General features: G+C 39.3%; 2 pseudogenes; both read right to left on the reverse strand.

Annotated features, from left to right (window-relative positions):
- Positions 1-5,716: 5,716 nt before the first annotated feature.
- Positions 5,717-6,798, reverse strand: LOC102478739 (olfactory receptor 7A10-like; annotated as a pseudogene).
- Positions 6,799-7,171: 373 nt separating this feature from the next.
- The window catches only part of LOC102479158 (olfactory receptor 7A10-like), an 8,772-nt pseudogene continuing 6,712 nt past the window's right edge, over positions 7,172-9,231 (reverse strand).

Below are 9,231 nucleotides of genomic sequence, written 5' to 3' on the forward strand. Positions count from 1 at the left end.
TCAGAGCATTGTAATCATGTTTTCAATTTTTCTTCTTTATTTAATTTTTTACATTCAATCACAGTACACTATTAGAACATACCAAATAAATTTACCCCTAATTAATACACCGTATATTAGCCCAATCAAAGATACTACCATATACGTTATCAACAGATAATTTTCTATTTTTGTTTTCATTAAATGTTTGTTTACTTCTCTTTTCCCTTGATTCCCTCCTTCTCATCCTCCCCCCTTTCCCACTCTCCCCCCACACTGTTGCTTGTATCCACAATTGTTCTCCATGTCTTTGTACTTTCAATATTTCAGTTTCTGCCATAGAGTACAGACATTGGGTATATATTGAGAGACATAGAATGTCCCTCTTTCATAGTCTGTCTTGCTTCACTTAGCATTAAAGCTTCCATATTCATTCACTTTCTGTCAAATGCTAGGGTCTCATGGGTTTTTATGGCTGAGTAGTATTCCAAGGTGTATATGTGCCACCCTTTTTCAACCCATATATCTGTTCATGGAGATTTGGGTTGGTTGTATGTCTTATCGATCATGAATGATGTTGGTAATGCATGCTTTCAAATTTCTGAAGAGGTTTTTGAGTCCTATCAAAGTTTCTGCTAAACCCTTCACAGAGAAATTTCTTAAAGTTTCTTTTTTCTTCTGTAGTTTCCTTTTCTCTTGCTCCTTAGTCAGCTATGCATTCCTTTCCAATTTCAACACCTCCTTGTCAGTCAATTTATCAGGAACCACATCTAGAAGCTCCTTAATATTATTCCCATCCACACTCAGTTTGAGGTCGTTTGTCATGTCAACCATACCCTTATTTTTTGAAAACCATTCTTTTTTTGAGAGATATTTTTGCTACAGGGCACATGCCATGCACTTTTCAGAGAGAGACAGAGAGGCAGGAGATGAGAAATCATCCAGTCTCCTCTTGGTATTTTGGGCACACATGCACAAGTGTCTGGCATGAGTCTCAACCTGCTGTGTCCAGGACACAAACTGGTCAACCACATAGGAGCCCAGTGCCTTAACCACTACACTACCTCCTGGTCCCTATTTATTTTATTTTATTTTTTATTTATTTATGGTTTTGGCTTTTGTCATAAGGTGTGTGTATTCACTTGGGGTGGAAGATAAATCACCCCATTCCACAAGATCAATGACCACGCTGCAATCCCTCTCCTCCATTCTTCTCTTGGGATTTTGGGCATGCATGAACATACCTGCTCTGTTTTTTTTAAAGCTGCTGGGTCTGAGACTCAAACCATGGTCAGCCTATGTGAGAGTAGCACTTTAACCACTACCCCACCCGCTGCCCTTCCTAGTCATAGGGTTTTCAGCTTGGTACTCATATTTAGAAAGAGGTGACATTTGAAAAACAAACAAACAAAAAACCCAGAGACACAGAAACTTGAAAAGGGTAGGAAAACTGAGGCTAAATGTTCATTGTAAATGTGCTACACATGGGGGTTGAGGAGACATGGGAACCACTGGAGACTCTAAGGTAATCAAAAGGGACAGTGTGTGGTGGTGTACAAGGATCCATACCACTTTGCTTTCCCTTTTCAATGCACACACCTGGCACACACACATGTCCATGAGCCTGGTTGCTATGGCCAGGGGTAAATTACTGTATTAAGACCCTTTGGGGTTGACCTAGTTTGTAGCATGGTGGTTAAGGTGACTGGATCCCACATAGCCAACTGCACAGTTAAATTCCTGGACCATGTGGCTTGAGGAACATGCTGAATGTGTGTGCATGCATGTCCCAGGTCCCAAGAGAAGGGAGAAATGGAGGAGAAAGATTGTGCCATGATTATCCATGTAGTAGGGAAAAGGAAAAGCTTTCTCATTTTTCAGTCTCTCTGTATCTCTCTGGCAAGTGCACACAGTCTCCTACCAGTCAGATTTCATGATTGCTAAGTCCTTATTTATACATAACAATTTTTTTTCCAAATATAAAATGCATTTAATTTTTTTACAATCACTGTATCATTACAGCATGCCAAATTAATTTTCCCATCATGAATACACTGTATATTGGTTCAAAGATAATACCATACACATTATAATAAATTTTTTTTCCATTTGGGTTCCTTAAAAGTTTTGCTTCTTAGTTCTTTCCTTGATTCTTCCCTCTCACTCTCTGCCATTTTCCACCTTCCTCCCAAACTGCTCCCAATGCTTTTATACCTTCCAACATTTCAGTTTCTTCTACAGAATGCAGACACTTGGTACATATTGAGTGGGAGCATACAGTGTCTCTCTTTCATAGTCTGGCTTGCTTCACTTAGCATTATTAACAACTGTGGTCACCATTCAATGAAACAGATCACTAATATCTACTTTTTATTTAAAGACTTTTTTGCCACAGGGTACCTATGTTTTCCTCAGAGAGACAGAGGCAGAGAGAAAGAAGTAAAGCAGGAAACCACATCCCAGGAGGGATGGCTACACAGCACTCCCTTCTCTTCCATTCTTCTGTCAGTACCCTCAGTATGCATACAAATACCTGGTATGTCTTTGAAGAAGCCAGGTCCAAGACTCAAACCACAAAGTTTGCCATGTGGAATTCAGCCCCTCAACCGCTGGCCCAAAAACTTTGTACCTTTTGATCAATATATTTTCCTTCCTCATCTCTCCAATATCCCCCAGCCTCTGATAATCACCTTGCCACTCTCTGTTTAGATGAGATTACCTTTTTTAGATTTCACCAATAAGTGAGATTATATGGCATTTATTTTTCTGTGTCTAGCTTACTTCACTTAGCATGATGTAATGCAATTGGATTGACATCGGAAAGATCCTGCGTTCATGTCCCTAGATTTCCCTGAGTATACTGGCCATGCACATGTTCCCATTAACCAAGCCAGTGGAGATTGAAGATGAATCACACTTGAGAACTCTGTTGGAATGTCTCTCTATATCTTTTTCTCTCTCTCTGATGAAATAAATAAGCTTTAGAAACAAGGGAGGCTCTAACATTTTCACAAACTGAATATTCTCCAAGTAGCCAGAACTCATATTGACTTTCTTGAGGGACACTGGTATACACAAAAGGATATTTCTCTTACTGATTCTGTCCTCAAGACTAGGTTACAAATCAGGTGAACCCAGTTTTTATTATTCTTTTTTGAATTCTTCTACCAACCTCCCAGCCACTTATCCTTCCTTCAAGTTATCTTTATCCAAAGACTAAAACTAAAGGACTTGGCTAAATTTCTGTGATTGCAAAACCTCAAATTGGGCTTGAAGGGCTGGCAGGTGGTGTGGTGGTTAAGGCATTGGATCCCACATGTCCAACTCTGTAGTTTGATTCCTGGACATGGTGGCCTGAAAAACACACCCAAAATTCTTTGAGGAAAATGGAGGAAAAAGGATTGTGGCATGATCATTTTCACTGGGCTGTGATTTTTCAAATTCTCCCCACCTCTGTCTCTCTCTGTTGAACTTACACACCCTCTAGCTTAATTAATTAATTAATTAATTAATTAATAGAATCAAGATTATTTAGCTCATGAACAGGCACCCAAGGTTCAGGAACTCTCTTCCAGTGAGGCTACAACATGGTGGTGAGCAGGCTCTTAACCAGTGGCTATCCATAGGTTTCTTCTTGTTCTAGTCTGCTTTCAGATGGCATTGACCTGCTTCATTCCTCCTTGTAAACACAATGGAACTCAATCACAAGGTTTCCAATTTAATGATATTTTTCCCACCCAAATGCATCACTTAGAGACACCATGAGGGGATTAAGTTTTTGCTTAACACTTTAATAATACAACCAAGTCCCAACACATGAACTTTTGGGGAAGACCCACTCACTGATCACTAAGACCAAATTCCAAAATGTAAACTGTTAGGGGATATACCATACCTGGATTACATCAACCAGTTAAGGTGGCGATATGGTAAATAAAACTATGTGTTAAGGATGACACGTGTGATGACTTATTGACTGAACTAATATGTAGCGTATTCATGCTGGAAACATTACTGTTTTTTTGGGGGGGAAAGAGGTTTTTGCTATAGGGCATGTGCGCTCGCCAGACCCACACAGAGAGACATAGAGACCACCCCAGGGGGGGTGGTCACGCCGCAATCCCTTCTCCTCCATTCTCCTCTTGGGATCTTGGGCATGCACGCACACGCACCCAGCATGTGCTTAATTAATTAGTTAATTATGGAACAAACCATACCTGGATTACATCAACCAGTTAAGGTGATGATATAGAAAATAAAACTATGTGTTAAGGATGACATGTGTGATGACTTGTTGACTGAACTAATATGTAGTGTATTCATGCTGAGAACATTACTTTTGTATGTTGCAAAACATGCAGTAATAAAGTAATTATGAAAGTATAAGTAAAAATCTGTAGTCTCTGACCATACTATAAAATAATCTAAATGTTCTTGGTTGCCAAGTGTACTTTTTTTCTATAAGAATAATACATGGAACCAACCCAAATGTCCACATACAGATGAATGGAATGAAAAAGTGTATCACACATACCCTATGAAATACTATTCAGCCATAAAAATAGACTCTGGCATTTGATAGAAAGTGGACAAATATGGAAGATTTATTGCTGAGTGAAGCAAGTCAGGCTATGAGAGAGAGAGATTGCATGTTTCAATTTAACATATACCGACTGTCCACACTCTATGGTAGAGACTTAAAGACTGGAGGGCATAAAAGCATTGAAAATTGTTATGGATACTAGGGGAAAAGTGAAAGGACAGTGGGAGAGGGGAAGAGTGTAAGGAAGAAAAAGGGAAGAAAATTTGGGGAGGAGTGGAAAGGTAAGACATTTGTGGGACACAGAAATGGTTAATTACCTGTTGACAATGACATGCATAATATTCTCAACTGGAATGATCTGAGGTGTATTTCATGCTGGGTAAATTCTCTTTACAATCTAAATGACATAGAATGACTAAATGTATAAATAATAATAATATGAAGAAAAATAGTATCACAGTTGGGGTAGGAAGGTGTTGTGGTGAAGGTGATGGATTTCCACATGGCAAACTATAGTTCAAGTCCTGGACCTGGAGGCTTGCTTTCTCCCTCTCTCTCAGGTCAAATTATAAATAAATAAATAAATCTTAAAAACAAATTAAAAAATAAGAATATTATAATTGTCAAATATTTCTTCAGTAAAATTTAAGAAAAAGAAAAACAGTTTAATGATACAAGCTGCTTGAGAAGAAATATTTCTTTCTTTTTTTTGGTTCTCCTTTCTTGTTTTTACTGATTCTTTAGGTTACCTTGTACTATCAGTCCTGCCTTCTGCTCTTCCATCTCTTATTTATTTATTATTAAAGAATAGTTATTGAGATTTTACAAACCAGAAACTCATGTTTTTCAGTGACATGAATAAGAATTTCCAGACATTTCTGATCCATTATTGGGAATACCTTGAGAAAGCAGAAAAATGACAATGAAAGTAGAAAAATGTTAGGCAAAAGAAAGAGAAAAAAAGCCTAGCAAAGTGAATTGCTCAAATAGTATAGAGAAGTGGAAATCAAGGAAATGAAAATTACAGAATATAAATAGAAGGAGTAAATTTTACTGCCACATTCTGACCCAAGAATCACAATTTCTGGCTCCAAGGTTTTAAACCCTACTTTTTATATCTCAGTATAGTTGACTCTTTCATAATTTCCATCCCAAAGTGTCTTTCAGAGCCCTCTTTATGTCTTCATTTCTCAGACTATAGATGAAGGGGTTCAGCATAGGGGTGACCACAGTGTACATCACTGAGGTTTTTGCACTTGATTGTGAGCTGTGGGTAGCAGAACTAAGGTACACTCCTATGATTGTGCAGTAAAATAAAGAGACAACTGAGAAGTGAGAGACACAGGTGGAAAATGCTTTCTACTTCCCCTGAGCTGATGGGATTGCACATATGGAGGAAAGAATTTTACAATAAGAGTAAATGATCCCAGCAAGGGGACCACCAGCCAATAGCACAGTTGCAAAATAGATGACCATGTCATTAAGAAAGGTGTCAGAGCAAGCAAGGTGGACCACCAGATTAAGTTCACAGAAAAAGTGGGGGATTTCTGAGTGTGTACAGAAGGACAGCCGCAATACCATTAAGCTTTGTAACAAATAATGCAGTGCACTGATAATGCCACAGATCAGAATCAACTGCCCACAAAGCCGGGGGTTCATGATAACCACATAATGCAAGGGGTGACAGATGGCAACATACCGGTCATAAGCCATCACTGTCAGAGGAAAGTCATCCAACCCTGCAAAAAACACTATGAAGAACATCTGGGTGATGCAACCTGCATGAGTAATAACTTTGATCTGTGTCTGGATGTTACCAACATCTTTGGGATGCTCGTGGAGGTGAAACAGATGTCTATGAAGGAGAAAATGGAGAGGAAGAAGTACATGGGAGTGTGCAGGTGGAAGTCTGAGATTGTGAGCAGGATGATGAGCAGGTTTCCACACACAGTGATAAGGTACATGGAGAGGAAAAACCCAAATATGAGAGGCTGCATTTCTGGTTGTTCTGAAAATCTCCGAAGAAGAAATATTAAAATTTGTGTATCATTTCCTGCTTCCATGTGGTGGAGATGACTACAACAAAGAGAAAAATAACAAGACAAATTTTCACAGAGGTGGATATTACGTCACTGAAATGCCACAGTTTGTATTTTATAATTAATTAATTCATTTTTATATTAAATGTATGAATGGGGTCGCCTTTTAAGGATTTCTTGTTCTAACTCATTATTTATTCCCATCCACCCTCAGCCTCATCTACCCAACATGGTCATTATTCTACATATTTTTTATTCTTTTTTTGTTCTTTTTGGTTATTTTTTTCCCATAGGGTGTGTGCACTCACCAGAGAGATACAGAGAGAGAGAGAGAGAAAATGGTCATGCCACAATCCCTTCTCCTCCATTCTCCTCTCGGGATCTTGGGCACGCACGCACACACGCCTGGTGTGAGTTTAAGCCACCGGGTCCGGGGCACGAACCACGGTCGACTACGTGGGAGTCCAGTGACATAGCCATTACGCTAACTGCTGGCCCCGGTTCCAAGATTTTAAACCCTACTTTTTATATCTCAGTATAGTTGACTCTTTCATTTCCATCCCAAAGTGTCTTTCAGAGCCCTCTTTATGTCTTTATTACTCAGACTGTAGATGAAAGGGTTCAGCATGGGGGTGACCACAGTGTACATCACTGAGGTTGTTGCACTTGATTGTGAACTGTGGGCAGCAGAACTAAGGTACACTCCCATGATTGTACAGTAAAATAAAGAGACAACTGAGAGGTGAGAGGCACAGGTGGAAAATGCTTTATATTTCCCCTGAGCTGATGGGATTGCACATATGGAGGAAACAATTTTACAATTAGAGTAAATGATCCCAGCAAGGGGACCACCAGCCAATAGCACAGTTGCAAAATAGATGACCATGTCATTAAGAAAGGTGTCAGAGGAGGCAAGGTGGACCACCAGATTAAGTTCACAGAAAAAGCGGGGGATTTCTTAGTGTGGACAGGAGGACAGCCACAACACCATTAAGCTTTCTAACAAAGAATGCAGGGCACTGATAATGCCACAGACCAGAATCAACTGTCCACACAGCCAGGGGTTCATGATAACCACATAATGCAAGGGGTGACAGATGGCAACAAACCAGTCATAAGCCAACACTGTCAGGAGAAAGTCATCCAACTCTGCAGAAAACACTATGAAGAACATCTGGGTGATAAACCTGAGTGAGTAATAACTTTGGTCTGTGCCTGGATGTTCACCAACATCTTTGGGATGCTTGTGGAAGTGAAACAGTTGTCTATGAAGGAGAGAATGAAGAGGAAGAAGTACATGGGCCTGTGCAGGTGGGAGTCTGAGATTGTGAGGAGGATGATGAGCAGGTTTCCACACACAGTGATAAGGTACATGGAGAGGAAAAACTCAAATATGAGGGGCTGCATTTCTGGTTGTTCTGAAAATCCCCAAAAAAGAAATGTTGAAATTCGTGTATCATTTCCTGCTTTCATGTGGCGGAGATGACTACAACAAAGAGAAAAATAACAAGAAAAATTTTCACAGAGGTGGATATTACATCACTGAAATGCCACAGTTCGTATTTTATAATTAATAAATTCATTTTTACATTAGGTGTATGAATGGGGTCGGCTTTTAAGAATTTTGTGTTCTATCTCATTTATTCCTATCCACCCTCAGCCTCATCCACCCCACATGGTCATTATTATTCAGCTTTTTTATTCTTTTTTTGTTCTTTTTTGTTCTTTTTTCCCATAGGGTGTGTGCACTCACCAGAGAGAGACAGAGAGAGATAGAGAGATAAAGTAAAAAATCACCACTGCAGAGGGATAGCGATGTTGCACCCCCTTGTCCTCCATTCTCTGTCATTCTTCACAGTGTGAATTCAGGCCTCCAGGTTTGGGACTCAAACTGCCATGTGAGAGTCTAGCACCTTAAACACCATATTACCTGCTCTCCGCAGCAACTGAATTATTGTAAATGCTAATATCCTCACCTATATAGTAGGGATAATGGTATCCATCCTTCTAAACTGGTCAACAGATATAATCTCAATACATATCTAGATAAACTTTAGCAGTCCTTCTCTAAATAAATGGTTATCCATGATGAGAAGATGAAGCTGATATTTTTCTTCTGTCTCTCAAACATCTTCATTACTTCCCCACCACGTGGTCCTCAGTCCCATAACCTTATATCAATTTTGTTTTGTCTTCTCCAGCTATCCCAGTTTGGTAGCTGTTCAGCTCAATATTCAGATTGATCCACAGAGGGTTGTTTGTATTACAGAGATGATCACCCAAACTTCTTTTTAAATTCATCCTTTCTCTTCCATGACTCCCAGCTGGTGAATGAGGTAAAATTCTACAGCTTCAAACAGAAGGCCATCACTATTCCAATGCTCCTCAATAGTAACAACAAGTTCAACAATTTACTGTTCATCAAAATTAAATTAAAAGGAGGAGTCAATTCTTCCATGTTGTATACTGTAAGGATGTACAGTGATTAAGTATAAATAAAACTTTTAAAAACCTCTGTGGAAATCACAACTTCATTAAAAAAAAAAAGAGTGGCCAACAGGTAGTGTAGTAGTTTAGGTGCTGGATTCCTATGTGGTCAACCACAATTTGAGTCCTGTTACTGGCAGCTTGTTGTGTCACTTTCCCTCTTTCTCACTCTCTCTCTCTCTC

The sequence above is a fragment of the Tupaia chinensis genome, unplaced genomic scaffold (assembly GCF_000334495.1).
Source record: "Tupaia chinensis unplaced genomic scaffold, TupChi_1.0 Scaffold000306_1, whole genome shotgun sequence".
NCBI lineage: Eukaryota > Metazoa > Chordata > Mammalia > Scandentia > Tupaiidae > Tupaia > Tupaia belangeri.